General features: G+C 32.3%; 1 pseudogene; it reads left to right on the top strand.

Annotated features, from left to right (window-relative positions):
- The first annotated feature begins 8789 nt into the window (after nt 1-8789).
- Nucleotides 8790-10470, top strand: LOC120154486 (annotated as a pseudogene).
- The last annotated feature ends 1866 nt before the right edge of the window (nt 10471-12336 follow it).

Below are 12336 nucleotides of genomic sequence, written 5' to 3'. Positions count from 1 at the left end.
GTTTGGAACTTTTGTCAAGTCTAAATATTTTTTGTAATTTTTTTATAGTTGAATGATCTAATTAAAACGTTTCTATAGTCGAGTGACTATTTGAATAGTTTACCATTATTTTTATATAATAAATTATCAAAACCCTTACATTTTTAAATGGAATGATGATGCACACTTAAACATGCTCGGACTATATCGTCTTAAATATTACAATAGCAATAATGTCATTTGAACAATGATTTAGTTATCATATAAATTAAATATTTTAAATTTCAAATTAAAGGCCAATTTGATATTATTTTTTAAAAACAATTTAAAAAGTATCGTAAAAAATTATTTTAAAAAGTGTGTTTGAAAAATACAAATTAATATTTAATTGTTTGAAATTGTTGTTAAAAACTAATTTTAAAATTGTTGTTAAAAATTAATTTTAAAAAGATAAAATGTATATTTTTAAACCTTATGTTGTAAATTAAAAATATAGTATTTAAGGATAAGAATATAATTTCACCAAAAAATAAATTTTCACAAAAAATGCTAGAAATTTGAGCTTTTGAGGTTAGATTGAAAATCACTTTTTCAACCATAATTTTATATCAATTTTTGGGTATTTAGCATTGCTTATAGATATGAGTGTAAATAAACAGAGCGTTCGGTGAACTATTCGTGAACCATTCATATAATGTTAGTTTATGTTCATTTATTAAGGTAAACAAGTGAGAATGAACAAAAATTATATGTTAATTTAATAAACAAATGGACACGAACAGAGGTGAGTTTGGTTTGTTTATGTTCATGAACAAGCTCGTTTATGAGCTCGTTTATGAGCTCGTTTATGAGCTCGTTTATAAACTCGTTTATTTATATTCATGAACAATCTCGTTTACCCGGTTGTTCTTTTCCTTTTTTACATTTTCTTATTAATCTGAGTAAGTACAAGGAAGTATCTATTCAAATATAACTCTTAATTGTTAGAGTTTGACTCGAATTCAAAGTAACACAAATTAATTAATATATAATTATTGGGAAAGTAGGAAACCCAGTTTGATTAAAAGTAGAAAACTTTATTAAATTAGATTTCTACTTTATTTAGTTTTCCTTTGTAATTAAGTATTTATCCCTATAAATAGATACTAAGGGTCGGGGTTATAAATCAAGTTCTTTTCTTTTACCAAAATCTTAGTGTATTTTCTTCTTTCATGTTAGTAAAATTCTTCTCTTCTGCCCATGATTTTTCCCTTTTGGGTTTTTCATGTAAATCTTGGTGTTCTTTGTTTTTTTTTCAATCATGTTTATTTGTTTGTCGATAATCATCGCTTCGATATTATAACAAATTGGTATCAGAGCTTTGGGTTTAAGATTATGGCAACAATGAAGTATGATATTCCACTGTTGGATCGAAACACTAGGTTCTCACTATGGCAGGTGAAGATTCAGTATGTTCTTGCACAATTAGATCTCGACGATGTAATAGAAAGATTTGATGAGAAGTCAGTAACACAATGGATGAATAAGGAAAATTGTAAGGATCGTAAAGGTCTTTCTCAGGTTCATTTACACTTATTAAAATAAATTTTACAGGATGTGTTGAAAGAAAAAATAGTTGCATCTTTGTAGGTGAAATTGGAGCAACTTTGCATGCAGAAATCATTGACCAATAAGTTGCACCTAAAGAAGCATCTTTATTTGCTCAAGTTGGTGGAAGGTTCGTCTCTTGAAGAGTACCTGACCGCATTCAAGGAAATCGTCTCTAATCTAGAGACTTTAGAAGTGAAGTACGATCAAGAAGACTTAGGAGTGATCCTCCTATGTTCGCTGCCTCTTTTCTACCATCTTTCAGAGATACAATCTTGTACAGTCATGAAACACTAACTCTTGAAGAAGTTTACAATGGTTTGCACTCGTTTGACAAGATTAAACATCTTGTATCTGGTTCTGAGCCCCATGCGATTGTCTCGTGATGCATGAATATACTAGCTCAGATAGTGGAAGAAAAGGCGAGCGTTCTTATGATAATATTGGAAGGGGTGATCAAAATCTTCCAAGGTAAAACTTGTCACTATTGTAAAAAGAAAGGTCATGTTAAATTAGAGTGTTATAAGTTGCAAAATAAAATCAAAAGAGAAGCTGAAGAGCATAACTATGGGAAATCTGGTGAGGTCGATATAGTAGAGAAGTACGATAATGAAGAACTCCTAGTTCCGGCTGGCGATAACTTAATAACAAGTGATGAGTGGATACTTGACTCTGCTAGTAGTTTTTATATGATTCCTAATCGTGGCTGGTTTGCTACGTATGAAGCTATATCTACAGGTGGTGTATTTTTGGGAAATGATGTCTCTTGTAAAGTCGCAGGTATTGGCATAATCAAAATTAAGATGTTCGATGGGATTGTTCGAACACTTAGTAATGTGAGACATGTTCCAGATTTAAGTAGAAATCTAGTTTCATTAGGTACTCTAGATTCAAAAGGGTACAAATTCTCCATTGAAGGTGGAGCTACGAAAATTTGCAATGACTCTCTTGTTGTGTTGAAAGGGCAGAGAAAGATTACCAAGTTTTATGTTCTACATGGTTCAACAATTTTAGATAATGCAGTTGGTGTTTCATCCACCGTGTCAAATAACGTTGTTGAACAAAATAACAGTGGGCAGAACGGTTATGTAAAGCAAAAAAGAGTTCAATTTCATGAACATAATGAATTTGAAGATAAAACTATCATTGATGAGCGTGATCGTGTTGTGCATGATATTTCTCATGGTGAAACATTTGTGAGAAAAGTTGGCTCTTATGATAACCATGTCGATATGAAGACTAAATCCAAGTATAGAAAAAGCTTGGATTCGGTCGGTGTCCATTACTGAAGATTACCCCTTTGAGGGGTGTTGTGGAAGAGGTGGAGAACTTGTTCGTCGAAGTGAAGAATGTTTTTTTTTGTTGAGTTTGGGTGACACATCTAATTTGGGCGTTTTTGTCTCGAAACCTTTTCCCTTTCAGAATTTGTGTCAATGTGGAGATTTGTTAGAGTTTGACTCGAATTCAAAGTTGTAAAAATTAATTAATATATAAATATTGGGAAAGTATGAAACCCAATTTGATTAAAAGTAGAAAATTGTATTAAATTAGATTTCTACTTTATTTAGTTTTCCTTTGTAATCAAGTATCTATCCCTATAAATGGATACTAAAAGTCAGGGTTAGAAATCAAGTTCTTTTCTTTCACCAAAATCCTCTTGTATTTTCTTCCTTCATATTAGTAAAATTATTCTCCTCTGCCCGTGGTTTTTCCCTTTTGGGTTTTCCACGTAAATCCTGGCGTTCTTTGTTTTTCCTTTTCGATCGTGTTTATTTGTTTATCGATAATTATCATTCCAATATTATAACATTAACTATTTGACATTGAACATTCACGCTCCTGACATTTCTGGTGCTCGAACCCGATTCCACAAGGAATAACAATAATTCTTTTTTTACATTTCAAATATTGGTGAATGTAGTGACTAAATTGAACACATGATAAAAATTAAGATTTAAACTACTAATTTTAAAGAGTTTAAGTACTAGTGGCATAATTTTACCATTTTTCTTTAGCTTGCAAACGAAATAGTAAAACTAAAAATTGAACAAATAAGCGAATGATAAACGAACACCAAACAAACATTAAATGAACACTAAACGGACATGTTCGTGAACGTTAAATAAATAGTGTTGGAAAAATTTCAATAATTTTAGAGATTTGAATGAGATATTTATCCAAACATTGTTGAGAAAAAAATGTAGAACAAATTGCTGGTTCATACATGTGCAGACGTGCACGATGCGAGTAATGTGAATATCCGAACCAGTCGTGTCATGAAAATCCTTAAGAAAATGAGTCGTTTCATGAAAATCCTTAAGAAAATTGTTATAACTAGATCCACAATAAAATTTAAGTTTGTAGCTCTAGACAAGTATAGAGAATAAGTTGAATTGTTTTTGAATTTCTTGTAGGATATTTTTGAATGACCAAAGTGCATGCCCACAAAATTCATATACTAAAACAAACGAAATCGATAGAACACAAAACTTTATGCATAATGGTAAGTCGAGATAGATGCATCATTGATACGTTACCATTGGAGAACTGATCTCAACGGGAGTTATCTCTATTGATTTTATAAGATCAAAGGATAACATCACGGATCAATTAATCAAAGAGTTGAATTGAGATCAATAAAACATTTAAAGGAATAAGACTAGAGCCCATCAAATTAATCAAAGAGTTAACGTAGTTTTGCGGATGCTTTTTTATTATTTAACAAACAAGACTAAACAAATAATAAAAAAAAAGGAAAAGCATGCCACCTATGAATAGGGTGAGTGTTCGCTTGAATCGACTCGAGTAATAAAATTTTGAGTTATTCATGTTGATGAGTCATGTTTTATAACTCTAATTTTATTTAACTTTTTTAAATTGTGTCAAATTTATAAAATTCAATTCGAGCAAAGTTGTTCGAGTTTTTATTTAAATTTAATTGCAAATATTTGTAATGTTATGTTACTTTTGATTTTAAACAATTTTCTATAACTATATACAATACATATACTTCTTCATATTTTTTTTCATTTGTTGATGGACTCGACTCAAGTTTAAAAATTAATTTATTAATTACTAAAAATTTGAGTTATTCGAATTGCATTTTATAACTTAAATTGAATTTGAAATTTTCTCAAATAGAATCAAGTTTATAAAATTTTGACTTGACATTAATTTTTTTAAATCGAAAGTTTTGCTTAGTCCTACCTATATACGAGATTATCCCTTGTTGCTCTTTATAAAGATTATTTAATTCTATAGAAAAGGAGGAATGAATTAATTAAAGACGTGGAAGATTGGTCGTAAAGTATGGTGGAAAAAGAAAAGGAATCAAAGGAATGAAATGAAATCAAAGTAGGAATGACTCCAATTTTTTTTTTTATAAATAATTATATTTAAATATTCATAATATATATGTACTTTATATTTCCAACAATATGAAAGTCATTGTTGATGTACTTAAAGATGATAATTTAATTTGAAAATGACAGATTTTGATTCAATCTGATAAGGTAAGATTTTTAAAAATTAGATTCAAGTTTGGTCGGGTCAAATTTTATAAAGGAGTGAGGTCGGTCAGGTCGAGTTTGGGTGGAGGGTGAAAAACTCCGATCCAAAGATAATATTATAATTTCTTCAAACAAATTTATGAAAAATTGGTATAATACGGATCGGATTGGATTTACACTCTAAAAATTTGAGTTAGTTCGGGATTAGATGGAGAATATATATACTTTTTAGTCGAGTCGGATCGGATGAAGGTTATATATTTTTTAAATCGAATCGAGTTCGGATGGAGGATATATATATTTTCAAGTCTAGTCAGATTGATAAAAAATCTAACACAACCCGACCTGTTGTCATTCCCAACCATTATGTATCACATTGTATTATTAATTGTAATATTTATTAGGGTAAAGAACACAAATGATCCCTCGACTATAGTACATTGCTTTGTTGAGTCTATTGACTATTAAAAGTTATACAATAGTCTTCCGACTATAAAGTCACTTTTTTGTTGAGTCACTCGACTATTAAAAATTACAAAATAGTCATGCGACTATTCATGTATTCAAACTTGTCATTTTTCATTACAATTTAAGTTGGACGTTAATCTGCTGAATAGAATATAATAATCATTTAAGATTATAGGATCATATTTTATCATATTCCAATAAGCATGTTAACACCCAACTCAAATTGCCATCAAATTTTTAACGAAAAAAGAAGAGTTTGAAACATATGAATCAAATGATCATTTTCTATCTTTTAATAGTTCGGGAATACAATAAAGAAAAGTCATATAATTGAGGAATTATTTTATAACTTTTAATAATCGAAATATTTCACAAATTAACACTTATACTCGGATACCATTTATGTACTTTACCCTATTTATTAGCCATTTTCATGAATTATTGAAGTTTGGCGAGCCGAATTCCTAGCGCGATCCTTGGTTGAGACGCCCAAAGAACGCGGCATTCAATCACGCTCACGCCTCCCCCTTTTTTCATTAACGAAACACGAAGCCTAGTTTCCGCCAATTAGCACCACAAATTCATCGTTCTTTCTACTTTTGTTTCGTTTTCCCATTGACCGAGGATGAGTCTTTGCATGAAAATAAACCAAGGCACCACTTTTTCTAATCCATTAATCTGCGATTTGGTCCTACATTTTCCAATCCTGTCTTAATGCGTTGATTTGGAATCCGTTTTTACCATACTTTAATGTTTTGCAAACAATGTACTTAGAAAATAGTTGGAAAAGTTCTACACTGCGGCACCCTTAATAAACAACTAAAAAAATACATTAGCGGTTTTGTTATTATTTAAATAACAAAATCGGTAAAAAATTATCTAAAAAATTATTATTTTTACCTATAACATCAATGTTTTTTAATATTTCCGGTAAAGTGCTAAACAATAACAAAACCGGTAGAAATAATAATGTTTCCCGTAATTTTTAGGTTTTGTTATTTAAATAATAACAAAACCGGTAGCGCCTTTTTAGTCGTATATTAAGGGTGCCGCTCGTTATCATTTCCCAAATAGTTGGTATTTAAAAAAATACAGAGGGATCAGTTTGTTAAAATTATAAACATTGAGGGTTAAATTTTCTTTTATACCTTTTTATATTTTGTTTCCTTTGATTTTTTTCACATAATGTCTAACCTATGAAATTTGTGGTTTAAGTGTAGACTTGTGAGTAGTAGTTAAGGGAAAGACCGAGAGAATATGTTCATGTATCTAATCCAAACCCTGTTTGTAATCTCCTTGAAGACATGGAGCTAGGGATGGCAAACGGGCGGGTCGGGTGCGGATACCCCCTCCCCCATTCCCATACCCACCTAATATTTTTCAATCCACCACCCGCCCACCACCCATGATGGGTACAAATTTTCAAATCCACACCCGCCCACGCGGGTACATTTTCAAATCCATCCCCACACCCACTACCCACTAGCGACATACCCATCTAGACCCGCCTGACAGCAAACTAATGGGATGTTGGAGTTGGTTCCCAGACAGTTCGTGATGGGATAGCAGCGCATGCTTCAATTTGTTAGAGGAGTAGCTCTACGAATGTTATGGAGACAGATTGTAGGGAGCATGTAGTCGCAGAGCTGGATTATTGTGTTGCTTTCGATGTTAATGCTCATAGTGCGCCTAATATGGGTTTTGAGGGGCTAAAGAACATAGAAACTGATGTTTTTGATGTTAATGCTTATAGTACGGCTAATTTGTATTTGGATGGGCAGCATGGGCTAAAGAACATGGAAAGTGACGTGGTTAGTGGGATTATGAGTTTAATCAAAGAGTCGAATATTTCCCTAATTAAAGACCAGATTAAAGACTAAATATCCTTAATATTTGGATAAATTATATGTTATATATTATACAATATTAAAATTTATAAATTAGTCTATAAAATTACACCTAAATTCATAATGGTCCAAAATTTAATAGATATTTAGCTGGGTGGGCGGATGTGGGACGGGAAGATGCGGGGCGGGTAATGTCTCAAACCCATTACCCGCCCACCACCCACGACGGGTACCACTTTATAAATCCACACCCGCCCACTACCCGCTAAAATTATACCCATCCCCGCTCCAATTGGAGCGGATACGGTGCGGAATCCACGAAACTGTACCCGTTTGCCATCCCTACATGGAGCTGAAGGAAAATAAGAAGATAGAGATGGGAAGAGTAGGGCCAAAGTAATAATCTGAAAAACCGGAAGAAAGAGTGTTAATGGGAAAGATTCCAAGTAGTCAACTGATGTTAAGACAAAGCAATTAATCACCCAGCAGCTATTATATCTTCAATATCAATGTGTTGACATGTACACAACAAGATGTTTCACCTTTCAACTTTATTTTAAGTAAACATTTGTTTCTTAAAATGGAAGAGATGTTGAACAACAATAAAGATTATTGATTCTTTGTATAAAAGCCTGATTTTGCGCCGTTGAGATTTGAACAGAAATCTCCTATAAATGGTCATGCAATTTTCCAACTAAACCCAGGACAAGTAAAAAGTACTAAGGAGTGTTTGGTTCAAGGATTGTGGGATTCCCATGGGATGAGAATCCCACATTCCCATGTTTGGTTGGCCGAGAATCTCATTCTCGATAATGTTTTATTACCAATAGTAAATTTTTTGGAGTATATTACTTAGAATGTCATTATCTCCCTTCCCTTAGGTATTGTAACATTATCGGCGTTTTGGACTAAAATGCCCTTAAATTTTTATTTTTTTTCAAAAATATCCATCTTCTGTCATTGAATAATAAAAATTCTACGAAGGTTAAATTACAAATTTATCCTTAAATTATTTTAGATTTACAAAAAAATATATATAATTAAAATTTTATATGAAGTTCAGGGATTTAAATTTTTTTACCCTTTCATTAAACCTTTTTTATATTTTTAATTTTGTAAAAAAAATTATATAAATATTATGAATTTAATTTTTTTAAAGAAAATATATAAATATTTTACAATTTGTAATATTATACAAATATAAAATAAGGACAATTTGGTCAAATATATATTCCAATAATCTTTTATTCCTTTAACCAAACACGGTAATCTTACATTCCTGCTAAACCAACCAAACACAAAATACAACATTCCCAGTAATCCTATTCTCTGATAATCTTTTATTCTCACTTGTAATCTTACATTCCGTGAACCAAACGCACCCTAAAAGACAGAGGCTATGGCGAGCAGACTCTTCTTGTCCATGTGTTCACTGACACTTCTTCTGTTAGCAAATAGTGTTGGTGTGGAGGGAAATCCAAATTATAAAGCTGCACTGCATAAATCCCTACTCTTTTTCCAGGGACAGAGGTAGGCGAGGCTGCCTGCCAACCAGCAGGTCTCTTGGAGGACAAATTCTGGCCTTTCTGATGGTTCCCTTGACCATGTATGTTGCTTGTTCTAAGTTTTATTTTTGGCCACCGTGCACACATATTCTGCAAATAGATATGATAAACTAATTTTCATTTTATGTCGTGTTCAGGTAGATTTAACTGGAGGCTACTATGATGCTGGGGACAATGTGAGCACCCTTGAATATGGAAAGAGAATGGGTCCCCAATTACAGGATGCAAGGGCTGCAATCCGCTGGGCGACCGATTATCTCCTGAAATGTGCCAGAGCCAAGCCTGGGAAGCTCTATGTAGGTGTTGGTGACCCCAATGTGGATCACAAGTGCTGGCAGCGTCCTGAGGACATGAACACTGTCCGAACTGTGTACTCTGTATCCCCAAGCAACCCTGGCTCTGATGTTGCTGGTGAGATGGCTGCTGCAAACAGCAAGAAAAGTAATGGCGTTTGCTATTCAGTATCGTGGTGCATACAGTGATTCACTTGGATCAGCAGTCTGCCCCTTTTACTGCTAATATTCTGGGTATAAGGATGAGTTGCTCTGGGGTGCCTCATGGTTGTTGAGGGCAACGAATGATGCTTATTACTATAATTTCTTGAAAACATTGGGAGCTAATGATCAACCTGACATCTTCAGCTGGGACAACAAATATGCTGGTGGTTATGTTCTTTTATCCAAGGTAATTAACTTTATAGCCGTCCATCCAATTTTCCCTTTCGCTTTACGTGTCTCAAGTCCAATTTATCTATTTTCATTAAATTATTCGCAGCGTCCATTGCTGGACAATGATAAAAACTTTGAGCAATTCAAGCAACAAGCCGAGAGTTTTATGTGTGAAATCTTACCCAATTCTCCTTATTCAACCACAAAATACACACAAGGTAATTTGAAGGATTTTATATTCTATTAGTACATGCTAGCTTTTCGTTTGTTTTGAAGTGAATATAAATTGAAATGCAGGAGGACTAATGTACAAGCTTCCTGAAAGCAACCTTCAATATGTTACATTCAGAATATTTTTACTAACCACTTACGGCAAGTACATGAAAGCCAGAAAGCAAACCTTTAACTAAGGCAGTCTCTTTGTCACTCCGAATAAACTTATTGGACTGGCAAGAAGACAAGTGGACTACATACCGGGGGAAAATCCAATTAAAATGTCCTTCATGGCCGGCTTTGGACCCAATTTCCCAAAGAGAATCCAGTACAGAGGTTCTTCACTCCCTTATTTGTCGAGGCACCCTCAGAGCATTGGATGCGATGCTGGTTTCGAGCCATTCTTCTACTCGGCAAACCCGAATCCTAACGTTTTAGTTGGAGGCGTGGTTGGAGGCCAGAATCAGAACGATGGATTCCTAGATGATCGCTCTGATTATGCACATTCTGAGCCTGCTACTTACATTAATGCTGCATTCTTTGGACCGTTAGCATATTTTGCTCATTAGTTTATGAATCCATCATGTATGAATCAATCTAATACCCTAAAAGCTTGGGTAATGGTTGGAACAAATGTTTAAACTAGTTGTTTGTTCTTCTATTTTAGGTCCAGTATATCACCAAACACAAGAAGAATATAATTAATTAATACGGCACATTATGTTAAAATTTCATATTAAACAATAGATTTGCAAAACCTTTTAAGAACATCAAAAAAGAAGTTTCTTGATCACCTCTTTAACACTTCCCTTTTCCCTTCATCAAGTATCACTATTAGTGCCTTTTATTCTTAATTAATCTCATATGAATCATAAATATAGTGCCTTGAGTTAAAATATATGTTTGATGTGTGTTTTAGTTGGCGACATAGATTGATGATTTTATGATGAATTTGACATTGAAATGAGTCATAGAGGATGACTAATGATGCAATTATAATGCTTATAGCCTTAGTGATCATTTTAGGCGTCAAATGAAGTGTCTAGGGTCAAGTTAAGGGGTTTTTTTGGGGTTTAATTTACACTTTAATATCAATATTCTTCATCAAGTATCACAATCTTATATATGTTCATAATAAGTCTGACCGAATTGTTGATCAAATAACTTTAAAAGAGTACTGATGTCTAAATTGTGATATCTTTTACAATTTATCAATTTGGTATCGATATTGCTAATGAGTGTCAATGCCCTAGCATGAGAGTATTGATATCCGTTGAAAAGTATTGTTATCAACATTGTTAATTGAGGAAATAAGTTTATGAACGGCTTAAATTTTTTGAAATTGTTCATAATACTTAAAAAGAGATCGTGTAAATTTAAATCATCGGAACTTACTTTTATAGCATATCTTAAATGAGTAGGTAAATTAAGAATTGAACACTTATGAATAAGATGACTCATAATGGAGCACTATTGAGAACTATGTATTGAATACGTTCTTAGTGGCACTTATACGATATACCATCTTAGTAACAATTATGCGAAATATGATTTTTGTGACATTTATTCAAGAAATGACCCAAGTTACATTTATTCGTATGAAATACGTTGTTGATCCTCCGATAGAGTGGTCTCGCTAAATGTAACATTGATAAAATCGAGTTACCAACGTGAATAAAGAGATAACCTTTAATGTAAATTAATAATGAGAATTCTTAAATTCATCTCCTATGAATATTTATTTCATGCGTCATATATACGTGTCATGTTTATGTTTATGACTTACATGAACCTCAATAGAATAAATGTATTATTTGACTTGTAAAGTTCAGTGTTAAATTTATTTTCTTTTATAGGTTTGTAGAATTTGATTGACTCATAAAAGAAGGTATGTGTATTTAAATCGACCTTACTTGTATTTTAAGACTAATTCTGAATTTGTAATACTTCTGAATTATTTTGTTATAACCATATTATTTTGGATATCAATTATCTTATGGATTGGCAAATGATGGTTATTTATTTAAAAAAAATTATAATCTTAATGTTCAAATCGAACAAATCGTTCAAAGGACACAATATAACATCTTAGATTCTATGTTTATAACACATCTAATTTAGGATGTTACAGAATTCTTTTATGTTTGTTCGTTGTTTTGACTTCGTCGTATATTAAAAATAATCATAAAAGATGAGTAATTTCATATAATTTTTAACTCCCTGCATCGGATTTCTATTTTGGTTTGTCTTTTTACATGATCTCAGATACCTATCGCAATGGAATTAATTACTTTTTCTATTTTGGTTTGCTTTTATTTGCTAATTACTTTATTTCAGTGTCTCAACAATTATGTTTTTTCTTATTCATGCAGATTTGTGATTCAGTATGATATGGTAAGTTTTGTAATTAAGCAGAATGACATGGTGGGGTTGTAACCTACATAGTCTATTCCTTTGAATTTTTGGATTTTATTCCAATTACAAAGAATTTCTAGATTTC

The sequence above is a fragment of the Hibiscus syriacus genome, unplaced genomic scaffold, assembly GCF_006381635.1.
Source record: "Hibiscus syriacus cultivar Baekdansim isolate YM2019G1 unplaced genomic scaffold, ASM638163v2 tig00111131_pilon, whole genome shotgun sequence".
NCBI classification, from domain to species: domain Eukaryota; kingdom Viridiplantae; phylum Streptophyta; class Magnoliopsida; order Malvales; family Malvaceae; genus Hibiscus; species Hibiscus syriacus.
This window is presented reverse-complemented; position numbering and strand designations above follow the sequence as displayed.